Source organism: Podarcis raffonei, chromosome 3 (assembly GCF_027172205.1).
Source record: "Podarcis raffonei isolate rPodRaf1 chromosome 3, rPodRaf1.pri, whole genome shotgun sequence".
In the NCBI taxonomy this organism is placed as follows: Eukaryota; Metazoa; Chordata; class Lepidosauria; order Squamata; family Lacertidae; genus Podarcis; species Podarcis raffonei.
In genome coordinates, this window is record NC_070604.1 from 52297903 (window position 1) to 52311404 (window position 13502).

Consider the following 13502-nt stretch of genomic DNA (forward strand, 5'->3'; position numbering starts at 1 on the left):
TTTTTCAAATGTTCCTAAAATGTTGCTTAAATTTAAGCCAACCTACAATAACAAATTATGTAGAGACAAAAAGATCAAACTGAATTTGTATTTTTTATATAAAAAACATCGTCCAGTCCCCACCCCCAATTAAATTCCAGTTTTCAATCCTTGTTTTGAAAACTCAGACTGTGTAACAAAACCATTCCCTTTGGAAGTGCAGACACGTAGGAGCTTGGATAGTGTAGAATGAAGCAAACAATCAGACTTTGATTTGTCTGCAAAGTTCTGCATCTTAACAACCTATTAGTATGTTCACCCTATATTTAGAGTAATTTTAAGCTACTTATGAGGAGCCTATGTGGTTAAGCGTAAGCCTTGCTGTCATTGTGAACTACAGTATGTGTGCTGGTGCCTTAGACAGCTGTATGTTTTGTATGAAGCTACCATTTCAAAGTTTATTTGTTTGTGTGTATGTTTGCTCATTTCTTTGCATGTTTTTCATCAAAAGACTCCTTTTACACAGGCATTTTGATGCATGAATGGTTATACGGAAGAGGTGAACAGTGAGTTCACTACAGTTTCATACGTTGCTATCAAGCTTCTTCACTTTAAATATGGATGTCATGCTATTCTGCATGTATGTTAACTCAACTTTTTATGTAAAGGGAACCTGCGGAGCAGCCCAAAGTTTATCCCACATCAGGTACCAACTCCCTTGGGCCCTGGCTGCCTGAGCAGCCACAAAATTTCCTATGAAGGGGCTGGGCACCCACAAATATTGGTGCCAGGGCCGTGCATGCTGCATAGCACCCACAGTCACGAGGCCAAGTTGGCACTCCTGACCCATATATCACCAAGTCATAGGCCTGAAAGACACATGTTAGCTGAGTTTGGCCCTGCATGTTTTTAGTAAGCTAACCTTTCTCTAGAATTCTCTAGAGATATTCTCTATATCTCTAGATATAGAGTCTAGACATCAGTCCCTATCTTTCCCCTGGCCCTCCTGCTAACCTGATGCTGTTCATAATATCTGGTCAGGACCACCAGGTGACTCGCTATTCAGGAAGTGTACCCACTGAGGCCCTGGTGGTGCTCATAGTAATTTGAACCATGGTGCTATTTGAATCACAAGCAGTCATGATTAAACAGTGGGACTGATAGCTCAGGTCCTAAAGTTGCCTTCTGGTGTAAGGGAAATGGACACTAGTATTATGACAGACAACCTAGATGTTTGGTCAAATAATGAAAGATGGGGTGCTGTGCTCAGTGTTGCCCAGAATAATTATGTGGGAGGTTAGACTTATTCACAACATGCACACAGCTACAGCGCTCTTCCCAAGAACTTTATTAGCTGTATGCAGCACAAAACAGCATTGCCATTTAAAAATGAATTGGGGCATTTGGTTGCATTTTTTCTTGCTTGAGAAATCCTTCATATGCCAGCCTGCAGGCATATGTATCTCTTGACAATGCCACTTGAAAGCCTTTGCATGGTACTTAAATTCCAAGGCAAGGGGAAACATTTGCATTACACCTATTATGCAATCGCATGAGTGCCAGGATCCTGAAGCAGAGTTCCAGAATGCGGCTGCCCCACTACTCCCATTTATCTGACAAAGATCTGACCTTGAAGCATTTCAACTAGAGGAAACCCTCCTGTGAACAGAAAGTATTTCAATTTCCATAGGCTTCTACCCATGTTTAATTATGGACCATCTATAGCACAGCACATATATAGTTGTCACCATCACCTCTCCTGAGTCACAATCTAATAAAATGGAGGGGAAAATATTTATCCCACTTCTGTAGTGCATGAGCTACACAAAATAAGTAGCAGCTCTGTATGTCTAACCTGATCCATGTAAACCAAGGCACTAGATGTACGGAATTGAAGACAATGCGTGTTAATGGCGGTTGGAATTGAGTAAGAACTCTCTGAGCTAAACCACACACTGACTATTTCCATGGCTCCCAGCTTGTTGTTTCTCCCAAAATAATATGTTGCTGGTCTGGCTTTGCACTTGGAATGTTTCTCCCAGCTCCAGTGATGTGGTGTCATTTATATCACTTTATGGGGAAGGAGGGATAAATCACCAGCTGTTCAAAAGGGAAGGCTTTAATGGAAAGCCTTGAACTACTTTCAGGGTTTTAAAGAAGAACAGAATTCATGCACATAACAGGCAAACCCGAAGCATTTACAGGGGCTGCCTCAGCTTCACGCTTGTGGTCGATGACCTCAGCAGAGCCTCCCTTAGAAAATTATGGGCTTAACTTTGCTCCGAGCCCATTTCTGTCCCAAAGGAGCCAGGCACATTCCGGTTCTTTGTCACCAACAGCATTTACATTCATTGCTCTGTTGGATCAACTACTGCACTGCAGCACGTTAGGGAACGGTAATCTGCTAGCCTGCGTCAACACATTCCCAATACTCAAAAGCAAAGAAGGCTGGGTTGGGGGGGTGGACAGGAAGAATCAGAGGAAAACCCATTTCCCCAAGTTTTCGCCAATTTATTGGAAATAAATCAGAAAAAACAGTCCCCACCAAAATAAACTCTGTTTTCCCCTGAGCTCTCACACAGAGATTCAAAAAGTAGAGACTCAAAAGCCTCCTAAGGAATATCTGCCTTGTGTTGTAATACTGACAATACAAGTTGTTGGTAGTGAATCATAACATTAATATGAATTGGATTAGGAAGCGATTATTTGCTTTTTAGCACACTGGCAAGGCAGAACCTTTAAATGCAGGTAGTTTAAGGAAAGAGAAACAGCTACACACGTCACATGTGCCAGGACACACCACTGCCTTGACCTTAAATGCACGTGTCCCTCAGGTTTAAAGGGCAAGTCTACATTTGGCTTCTTTTGGGCACCAGGTGTTCCTATTTAGCTTGCATCTGATCCCAGGAACCTGAGCTAAATCCACAATGCTGTCTCATCTGTCTAAATAGCAAATGGGAATGAAAGCAAATCTACCAGAGGCTGCTGCATCTATATGACGCAAGCTGCAACGCTGGCACGGGATTGCCTAATAACCTATGGTTCCATTCTTTTGGTGGCAACAGCTCTCTCCCTTCTGTAGGGGTATTAAGATGTCACACTGGAAACATGAAATTTTTCTGTGCAGGTACACCTTGTGTTTCTCATCAATCACTTGATTGGCCAGTGGAATAGACTTACATTTTTTAGGCCCTAAAGCTTGAACTATTATAGGGGTTCCTTCGCAGCCAGCAACAAGTTATGGGTAACCACTGTTTTCTTCAGTGAGGTTGTTCCATAATAGATTGCCACATTATTATTATTTTTGTTGTAATAAAAACACCTTTAGTACTGCATGTCATATTTTGAATAAAATTGCTGTACAGTTCTGGATTATCTCACATGTCAAAGGCACGGGTGTGAATAAGACTTTTCCAGCTATGGGGTGTGTGTGGGTGTGTGCGCGCACGTGCACAAATTAGGGAAATGTTACATACATGCATGATGCATCATAAAATGATTTGAGTCATGCGACTTGTATTGGGTCTACTAGACCCAATTTTTTAAAAGTAATGTGGACTAAAGTCACTTCTGGGGCACCTGTGGGATTGGGGGACCGTGAAACTTAAATTTCATTAGTTTCATAGGAAATCCACCCCTGGGATTAGGTGGACTGTCAGCATCTATAGGAAAGCTTGAGGTAGTGCAGAAAGGAAGATAACTGCCCATGCCATGAGTTTGATGAATCAGTAAGATCAGCTCAGATTTTAGAAGTTGGTGGAAGAACCATGAGGCCCAGCATTGGCACCAGACATCCTTGGGCCCACCACTGATGGGTTCTGGGCTCACTTTAAAACAACAGCAGCAGCAGCAGCAGCAGAACAACAATATTTTTTTGGTGTAGAGTGGGTTGATCTAGCCACTGCCAGGTAAGCCTGCCATAGACAGCACCCTCCAACATGAGGTACATTAGGCTCAGTGACTGGCCCAATGATGTTCATGACTGGGTGGAGATTTGAACCTAGGTCTGTCCAGTCTAAATCCAAATTCTAACGACTATGCCACACTGGTAATTTAGCACTAAAGTCCCTAACCCCTAGCCTACCTGGCAGCAAGTCAGTGTGTCAAGTCCAAGTCCAGGGGTCAAGCCACACAAGCAAAGTCCAAGGGTCAGGAAACACAGTCCAGGGACAATCCAAGTAGCCAGGTCTGAAGTCCAGCAGTCAGGATACAGTGCAGAATCAAACCAGAAGCACAGTCCCATAGAGGTTGTCCAGGATCATCCAAGCCAAGGTCTATCAGCATGGACAGCTGAGCAGACACAGCCCCTCAGCTCTGCTTCCCTTTTGTACTTTGCTGATTGCAGCATCTGAGCTTGATGAGGCAGGTGACCCTCACCTGTTCCAAGCTTCCTCCAGCTGAGGAATCACACCCCTCCTCCCAGAGCTAGGGAGCTGGGCTGTGGGCCCTTGCTTGCCTCAACATCCTAGAGCACCCCTCCTGCTCCTCCCTACACCTCGGAGCCCACCATGTTCATGGGGACAGGGGCCCCTCTGGCTCTGGTGATGGGTCCTAGTGCTTTCGTTCCTGTGCACTAACTGCCGTCCCCTCACCATCCTCCGCCACCCTGTGAGTACTTCCTTCCCCATCCCCAGCTTGCCCCAGTGTGTCCCAGTCCTGGCTACACCCCTCACTGGGATCCTCTTCCTCCTCCCCTTTGTCCTGCCAGTTTTTGACATAAAGCATGCAACCAGAAGGGCAGAGCCCAGCCTTGTCGATACAATGTAACTGCTCAGTGCAAGACACTTCTCAAAAATTAGTATTAACATTAATGCTTCTTTACTTTCCCTGGTACTGATTCTAATTTATCTGGCTGCAACGTCACTTTATTAAACTTCATAGTGGAACAGCAGGAGACAGATTTGGAGTGGCTCAAAAATAAGCTGTGCTAATTCTTGTTTTGGGGGGAAGTAGCTTGGCTTATTTCTGATAATGAGTTGCTTCTGGAAATAGAAGGAGAGGATTGTTTGGCTCAAACTGTGGATAATATAATTGTGGAATTAATATTGGTAAGTCTAGAGAAAATCATGTGACAAGTCTAGAGGCATCATAGGCTCCAACTCCGGGGGGAGAGAGAGCCAGTTTAAGCCCCCCAATGTTTTCTTTTTTAGGGTGGCAGGGCCCCTCAATGTTCAGAGGATGTCATGTCAGGCCTCCCTAATTGTCTGGAGAAGCTGGTGCCTATGAGTTTGTTTCCCACCTAGAATACTGAAGGTAGAATGATATAGGCATCACTGCTCACAGTGGGCACATTCATCTCACTACTGTATCTGGTCCAACAGTTTTGCAGAATGTTTTAGGGTCCGACTAATTCACCAGACCTGTTTGGCCACAGGCAATAAAATATGCTACCTGTTGCCTCATCATACCACTGCTCTCTATCTTAAAAAGTGTTACCTGTTTCCTGCCTAAGACACTGATGTTACAGCTCTCCACATCAGAACCATTCATATATCTAGAGGTCTGGAAAATAAAATTGCAAAGGTTCTACACCTTCATTTCCTAACCAGCAAAAAGAAGGGCTTTGTTTCTCAGGTCAGAACCCACAAAACACTGAGTGGGATTCAACTACTGTAAATTGTTACGTGTGTGGAATGAGGTCCACCCACGCAATAGGACATCACCCCTTCACCTCCCGCTAAATCAACTCTGGAGAGTTGGGGGAACCCCCAGCACCAGTTTAGGGGCCATGTGGGGGCACACAGGAGGAGAGGGAGAAAAGCCCAATGGTCTGTGTAGGCCTTGTTTTGTGCATGCTGATCCCTCTTAGGGCAATTCTGAATTCCACCTGTGGGTCCCAAGCGCATCCTGTGGCTGTTTCAATAGGATTTCTTTGAAAGCATCAATCCAGTATAGGTTGTGCCCCAAAGGTTATTTCAGGTCTCAAGATGAGAATATCCATTTCATCAAGTGAAAGGAGCAGGAAATAGTATGTGAGTTTTGTACTTTCCTCACACTGCAAGTTGGCTGTTCATCACCTGCTACCATTTTGTGTGCCAAAAGGAAAAGGTGTAATGTTGTGCTGACACATTTTCACGGTATCAGAGCCTAAGTAGGAAAACTGCAAATGTGTCCTTCCCAGGTGGTAGCAGGCATGTCCAGGGTCTGATCAGAACATGCCATCATTCCCACCTGTGATGAATCATAAGGATGCAGGGTGGACACTGACTTGCCTGCCTTTGTTTTTACAGGAATGCTCACTTTGACAGGGTACCTTGCATGGAGAAAGGGAGCAGAGCAAACCATGCCAGTTCACCAAACAACACCAGCTGGTCCACTCACCACCCCTTCTGGTTAAAAGTCCAGCAAGCAAAGCCACTTCCCGCCATTAATTCTCTCGGAGAGGAGGCTGAATCCCTCGGGTGCCTTTGGCTCAGAAGACTGTAAGCACATCACGGACCCCACGAAGTACGCTCAGCATTCCGACTACCATCTCCCCTTCTCCCTTTTCCCTTTGGTTTCTTGCCGACGGAGGATTTTCCTCTCGATTTCTAAAGCCACATGGACCAATGTATGTACTTTCCCCCCTCACTGACTTCAAGGTTCAGATATTTGAGGCTGGACAATGAAATGGATTTTTTCTCTCTCTCCCAAAAACTGCTGTGGTTTTGCTGCTACACTAAGAATTGTGATTTGCATTGTATGGTTTCGGACCTATTCGCGTTTTTTGATGGGAGGGGGGATGAAGGGGTTATACTGGAGTTATTGACACTTCAGCGTCATCTCTATCTCCTGCCCATGATGCACTTTTAAATGAAGAGTTATTAGAATATTTTATTGGCTAATATACTTTTTTCCCCCTTGTTATTTTTTACAAAGGCCACCTTTATCCTTTTTAATGCCATATTTTCAGTGTTACACTTTTATGGCTTTTTTAATTTTTATTTGACAGAGTAAGAAGCAGCATGAATAGTTTATACTGTGGTTTTTCAGAGACTGAATGCCAAGAGAACTCAGTAAATGTTTATTCCTCTCAGCTTTCTCTTTCAATTCCCCTAAATAGCACCCCATTTGGGAACAGAGCAAGAGTGTTGAACTAAAGACCAAAAAAGAAGAAGAAGAAGAAGAAGAAGAAGAAGAAGAAGAAGAAGAAGAAGAAGAAGAAGAAGAAGAGGGATCCCCTCAAGGTGTAAAACTATCTGGGGGAAATATTTTGCTGGGTGTTATGAAATACTTGGATGAAATTTCAACCCTGATGGTTTTTCAGTGATCCAGGAAGCCAGTGAGACAATCTCGCCAGATGCAGACCCCTTTCATGATAATTAGAAAGGTATGGCCAAGCCAATGAAAACACAGGGGTAAAGTGAGAAGAGAGCCCCCATGATTCTGTTTCACTGTTTGCTTTCTCCTGTCATGGTTAAAAAGAAAATGTGCAATTCGATCCTCAGTCGGTGGGTGGAGGATAACAGGGTAGAATTTACTTGTGTGCACTTGTATAGTTGTAGCCAAGAGTCCAAAAGAACACTAGAGCATGTATGCCGGCACTGATTTGGTAAAACAATTGTGGAGTATCCCATTCTGACAAAATACTAAGGTGGAGGGGGGGGGAATGGGGAGGGGGGATCATTAAAAAAAAAAGTTCAAATCACCTTGTGATCCAGTGTAACTGTTTACTAACTTGAATAAAGCAATTGTTCACGCTACAATGCCCGGAGTACACCTTTACTATAAGGCTATTGTAATTAGCATACAGGAAGCAGTTTGGACAGGGCGTGCTTCAAAGTGTCGCGGGGCGGGGCAGGGTTTTAAAAGCCAATCAAACCCGAGCCTTGTAGTAATGGTGTACTGAGGGCACTATGTACATACTGTATTTCTATATTTTCCTTTGTACAGATTCACTTAAGTCAAGCTACTGTTTTACAGGTGCTCCTTATTTATTAGGGCTGTGAAGGCTTGGAAAACTACACCCGACGAGCAAGCTCGCTTTTTAAAAAAATAAAATAAATGAAAAATTAAAAAGGTGAAGGACTGGAGGGAGGGCAATGGGGGGAGGGGGGAAGAGCTCATGAGCCTATGGATTGATTTCAAAACCTAACAGAGACAAATTTCTATGGGGAAAACGAAGCACTTTTAAGATGCTTCTGGTTGTTCTGGGCTCACACCATTTTTTTTCTCCCTGACTGGTGTCAGATTTATTAAAACAAAATAAATCTCCAAGTTTAAAAATGCACTTAGCTGTGCTGTTGTTTTCCTTTTTATATATAACTTCTGTCCACAAAAAAGGTCTTCGTTTCTCACTAGAAGTTGACAGGTATAATGGATATGATCAAAATCCAATATTTCATCTAAAAAGAATATCTTTACTTAAAAAGCTGTTTAGGAGGGAGGCTTAGTTCTCTGTTCCTCCTTGGTGATCTCATTCCTTCTAATCTTTTAGCTTTTTTAAGCGAAACTGGAAAAAGCATTTAACTGGAAATACAGGCTCGTTCTCACTCACTCTCACTATCTCACTATCCCTGGTTTGGTGATGCTCCAGACCCCTCTCTGTGCTTTGCCAGACTAAGGGCTAATACACAAATTACTTCTCCATTCTTGTACAAGGAACAATTCTAGACTTTTTCACCTCCCAGCCTACCTAAACTTGCCAGTGTTCTTCCACATAGATGCGTATGTTTCATTCTGGGCATCATTCCTCAACATCTTTCCTTGGCGTCTTATCTTTCTACGTACCTTCACTTGGTTAGAAAATGTGACCTTTATAGAAGCTTCTTACACGGCTGTTAACACATTCTTTTCTCTAGTCACTAATACCGTATTGGCCCAAATATAAGCCACACCCGAATATAAGCCACACCTTTAAAATTCAATGGAGGAAGAAAAAAAGACAATACCCGAATATAAGGCGCTCCCTTAAAATTCCGCAGGCACACACACCCATTCCGTTTCACCGTATGTCTGTTTCAGCAGCGATATTGTAAAAGCCCATTTTTGTAAGGTCGTGAATTTAAGCTGCACTTTAACTTTTCATGGTCGGAATTGGGGGGGGGGAGAGTGCGGCTTATATTTAGGCCAATACAGTAGATGCTGATCGAGGCCCACAGAACTAGTGTTTTGATGTACAGATTTCAGATGCTTTTCATAAATTGGTGTGGCCTTGAAAATAAACTTCCAAGCTGAGAAATGCTAATCAGGATTTTGAATGCTGAACTCAATGGGACTTTTGCATGGTTGTTGCTATTCTTGTTATTTTCAGCAATGTGGAGGCATTTCCGAACAGGAGCTTAATATCACAAATGGATCTCATATATATATATATATATATATATATATATATATATATATATATACACACACACACACACACACACACACAGTGGTACCTCGGGTTAACTACTTAATTCGTTCTGGAGGGCCGTACTTAACCTGAAACTGTTCTTAACCTGAAGCACCACTTTAGCTAATGGGGCTTATTGCTGCCGCCGCGCTGTCAGAGCACAATTTCTGTTCTCATTCTGAAGCAAAGTTCTTAACCCGAGGTACTATTTTTGGGTTAGCGGAGTCTGTAACCTGAAGCGTATGTAACCTGAAGCGTATGTAACCTGAGGCACCACTGTGTGTGTGTATAATTTAATTATATATATAATTTCAGTAGAATGGGTAAATCTGGATTTTAAAAATGCACACTGGCATTCTGATGCTGATGACATAGCAGAAAACTTGCATATGATCACTTGCAGCACTAATCACACACCAGTCTGGATGCTCACATCTACCCACACAGAAAAGTACCAAACTGCAGACGGAGAGCAATATAGTAAGGAATTTCCAGGCATGAGAAAAAGAAGTAAAGATTACTATAGTCTCTGTGAGTAAATTGTGATTTACTTTATCAGACAGAAACTTATTTATTATATTTATTTCAAAAAATATATGATTGTAGAAAAAAAGCTCAAAGCAGTTTAGAAAAAAAGATTAAACCAGGAAATGTTAACTACATTTTTTTACAGCAAGAATTTAAAACATACAAAAAGTTAAAACAACAATATAGTGAAACAGTTTAAAACTCACATCAACTTTAGGATTGTCTAAACAAGAATGTTTCTAGCAAGTGCCAAATAGAATGCAGTGAAAATGCCTGCTTGATTTCAATTAGGCAGCCTTTTTACAATATATAATTCTCTTTAATTTTATATAAACTTTGAAGATACAAATGCATGTTCTAGGCAAAGGCATCTAAGAAAGCCAACCACATGTTTCATTCCTATGCGAAGCAACTTTGAAAGTGGTGCCTAAGTAGCAAATAATTTGCATAACATGCAGATTAAGTCACCCAGATTTGGGGGATACACTTGACACACTTTCCCAGATCTCACTTTATTATATTATGGCTGGGGAATTGGCATCTTTTCCTCAGCTAGAAATGTGGAGTGTTACCTTGAAAGCAATTGAAAGGTGCTACTGGCACCTTTATCGGGATGCGGGTGGTGCTGTGGTCTAAACAACAGAGCCTAGGGCTAGCCGATCAGAAGGTCGGCAGTTTAAATCCCCATGATGGGGTGAGCTCTCATTGCTTGGTCCCTGCTCCTGCTAACCTAGCAGTTTGAAAGCACACCAAAGTGCAAGTAGATAAATAGGTACTGCTCCGGCGAGAAGGTAAACAGCGTTTCCGTGCGCTGTTCTGGTTCGCCAGAAGCAAGCGGCTTAGTCATGCTGGCCACATGACCCGGAAGCTGTTCATCGGCTCCCTCGACCAGTAAAGCAAGATGAGCGCCACAACCCCAGAGTTGTCCGCGACTGGACCTAACGGTTAGGGGTCCCTTTACCATTTTACTGGCACCAATAATGAGTGATGCAACCTTCTCACGCTGTGACCCTAAGGGCTAAACTTGAAAAGAGGAGGACTCGTGTGGGAGATGAAACTGGCTAGTTTCAAAGCAGAGCATAAGCACCTCACCGGTTTGGATTACACATGTACATGGATGCCTGCACACCAATCATGCACTCCAGCTCATCCATCTTGGCTCAAGGGCTTTTAGCATCACCACACCAACTCCTATGCCTGGTGCCTCTCCAAAATGACTCTGGCACATTCATTTTATCCACTTGGCCCAAGGCCAGTTCACCCATGAGGTATGTTGAGGTAGTTGCCTCAGGTGCCCAGCGGTGTGCAATGGCCACACAGCGGTAGCAGCACTGCCATGGGAGCCTGCCACCCTGAAGCAGCCACCTTGCCGGCCTGGTCTCATGCGTGGGCCAGCTCTGGACCAACAGGATATGAAATAATTCTTTTTTCCTTTCTTAACTGTTTTTGAAATGAAGCCAAAAGCTAAGCCTTTAACTTGGACTGAGGCCAGCCTGCACTTCATAACCATACACCATGCTCATACCCTGAGCACGAACTGATTAAAAAAAATATATAAGTTGCCCTCTGGCTTTAAGTTGCAACTTGTACTCTAGTTCCGTTCTTAAGAAGGAACCAAAAGCTGACATTCTGGGGGGGGGGGGTTATAGTGTTTTTTTTAGTGGAGCTAGGTTTCAACTAGGGTTTTTTTAGCAGTAGCAACACATATGGCAAGGTGGAGTGTCAACAAGCTTGGGTCCAGCAGTGGTCCAGCCAACTTTTTCATACAGCCCCCTCTTGTGCCCCCTCCCAATCCACTGCCACTTTTTAAAACTGGTTTTAAATGGAATTGAAAGTTGACACTTTTAACTTGAATTGAGGCCTACTGTTACATTAAGCTTACATCCTGCCCTTTATAATAGAGGATTATTATTTTTTTACTCACTCTCCAAAAGTTGAATTTGAGGGATTTTTGTTGCAGTTTACTGTAGACCCTCAAGGCTCCTCTGCTAGGGTAGAACTGAGCACTCAAGTTCTACAGGTTTATCATCTCTAGAATTCAGTTCCTAAGATGTCTGTTTTCACAGACTTTATCCCTCTGAGATTTAGATCCTGGCATACAATGCCTTTGCTATGCCCTTCTTAAAGTTTTAGAAGATTCTTGAATCAGGCAAAAACTACTCTGCCCCCAAACAGGTGCCTAATTCACTTGTTACCTCAATACTTTGTTACTATTCATCAGCTGAGGCTCTCCCTCATTGATATAAACCAATATTCTAAAATAATATACTGTTACATGGCACCCCAATCTCTGAGTGGTGTGAAATTTCAGGGGTAGCAGGTGGACTTAACAGAGCCTATGTTTGGAACAATGAAGCACAGCGGAGACACTGGTATCTTTATGCTATATGGTTCAAATACACATATATACAACCCGAGCCCAGATGGATAGAGTTCAGAGCATTCACATCCCAAGAGGATCCTCTTCCTTCCATTGCTGAAGCTTTCGATTCCAAGAGACCCCAAACCCTTATGCTGCAGAGGTCTACAGCATAAAACAAACAACTTGCCCCATGCTCTGGCATCCCCTCTTCAGCTTGCAAAACAGACACTTTTTTCCTGTTTGCTTACTTACATCATCCAAACTGCAAGCCTGGAACTTCCCTCCCTGCACTCTGGCATTGTCTCTTGCTAGCTACCCAGAGTACAGGGTGGGGCACCTGGTATCAGACTTGCTGGTGGCTTCTTTCTCTGTCAATGACTCAGCCATTTTGGTGATTTACCTCTTGATGGCTCCTCTGACAGGCGGTTTCCTGGACAGGGAAAACTGAGTCCAGCTATTTAAAGTCTAACTTTCAGTTTAGCCCTCCAAGCATTGCTTAATTCTAACACTTACTAAATCAAGGAATTATGGAGAGGATCTAGCACCAAGGAGTTTAGGGGATCCTTGTGAGCACACGCTCCACACAACTTATAACAATACTTTTATTTCAGTATTTTTACCATTACATCCTTTCTGGCGACTTGAGGTTTAAACCTTACAAACCATTTTTGATGCACAGTACAACACAGACGTTCTTCTTCCTGTGAAACACTCCCCAAATGCACATGAAATTGTAAACGAAATTTAAGAGCAAAAGGTGTCATGCATTATGCAAAAGAAATCTGCTTCATATTGAAACCAAATTATTCCCTTGTGGGGAATCAGTGACATTCTGCGGGTCACAAATATAGCTGTCTTTTCCCCTTTTGGGGGGAGAGGGAGATGGCTACTTAACAAAGTATAACTCTGCCAACCCTTATGTGCCACTATTTATTAAGCAGAATATACTATAAGAGACACGGTTAGCAAACCAGTCCCTTCCCCCATTCTAGAAGACAACATGTGTGGAAAGGTAAGAAGAGAAATAGCTTCCTAAATACAACATAAGAGGGATCGAGAATGACAAGGGCTTCATGCCCTCATCGACACCTGTGTGGATGAGGAGAGAGTCCAGAAGTGGGCGGGGCCAGAAGCAGAAGGAAGCAGAGCAAGCAAAAGGAGTCTCACCTTTGTGCGGGAATGCAATGCAAAATTCAGAGGTTTCTGCTTCTACACTCTCACACATCTCTCTCTTTCCTGGCAAGCGAGAGGCAATTGTCACAGTTCAAGGTCACAGGCCAGGCAGGCAAAAGCCCCTGCAGCAGAAAGCATTCCTATTCT

At 43.2% G+C, this 13502-nt stretch overlaps 1 protein-coding gene across 3 annotated transcripts in view; it reads left to right on the forward strand.

Moving 5' to 3' along the window:
* SOBP (sine oculis binding protein homolog) overlaps positions 1-8188 on the forward strand; it is a 136256-nt gene extending 128068 nt beyond the window's left edge. For all 3 annotated transcript variants that reach the window (XM_053381571.1, XM_053381572.1, XM_053381570.1), the window contains one exon: positions 6210-8188. The gene's annotated coding sequence lies outside the window, so the exon portion shown is untranslated. The remainder of the gene's footprint in view (positions 1-6209) is intronic.
* The last annotated feature ends 5314 nt before the right edge of the window (positions 8189-13502 follow it).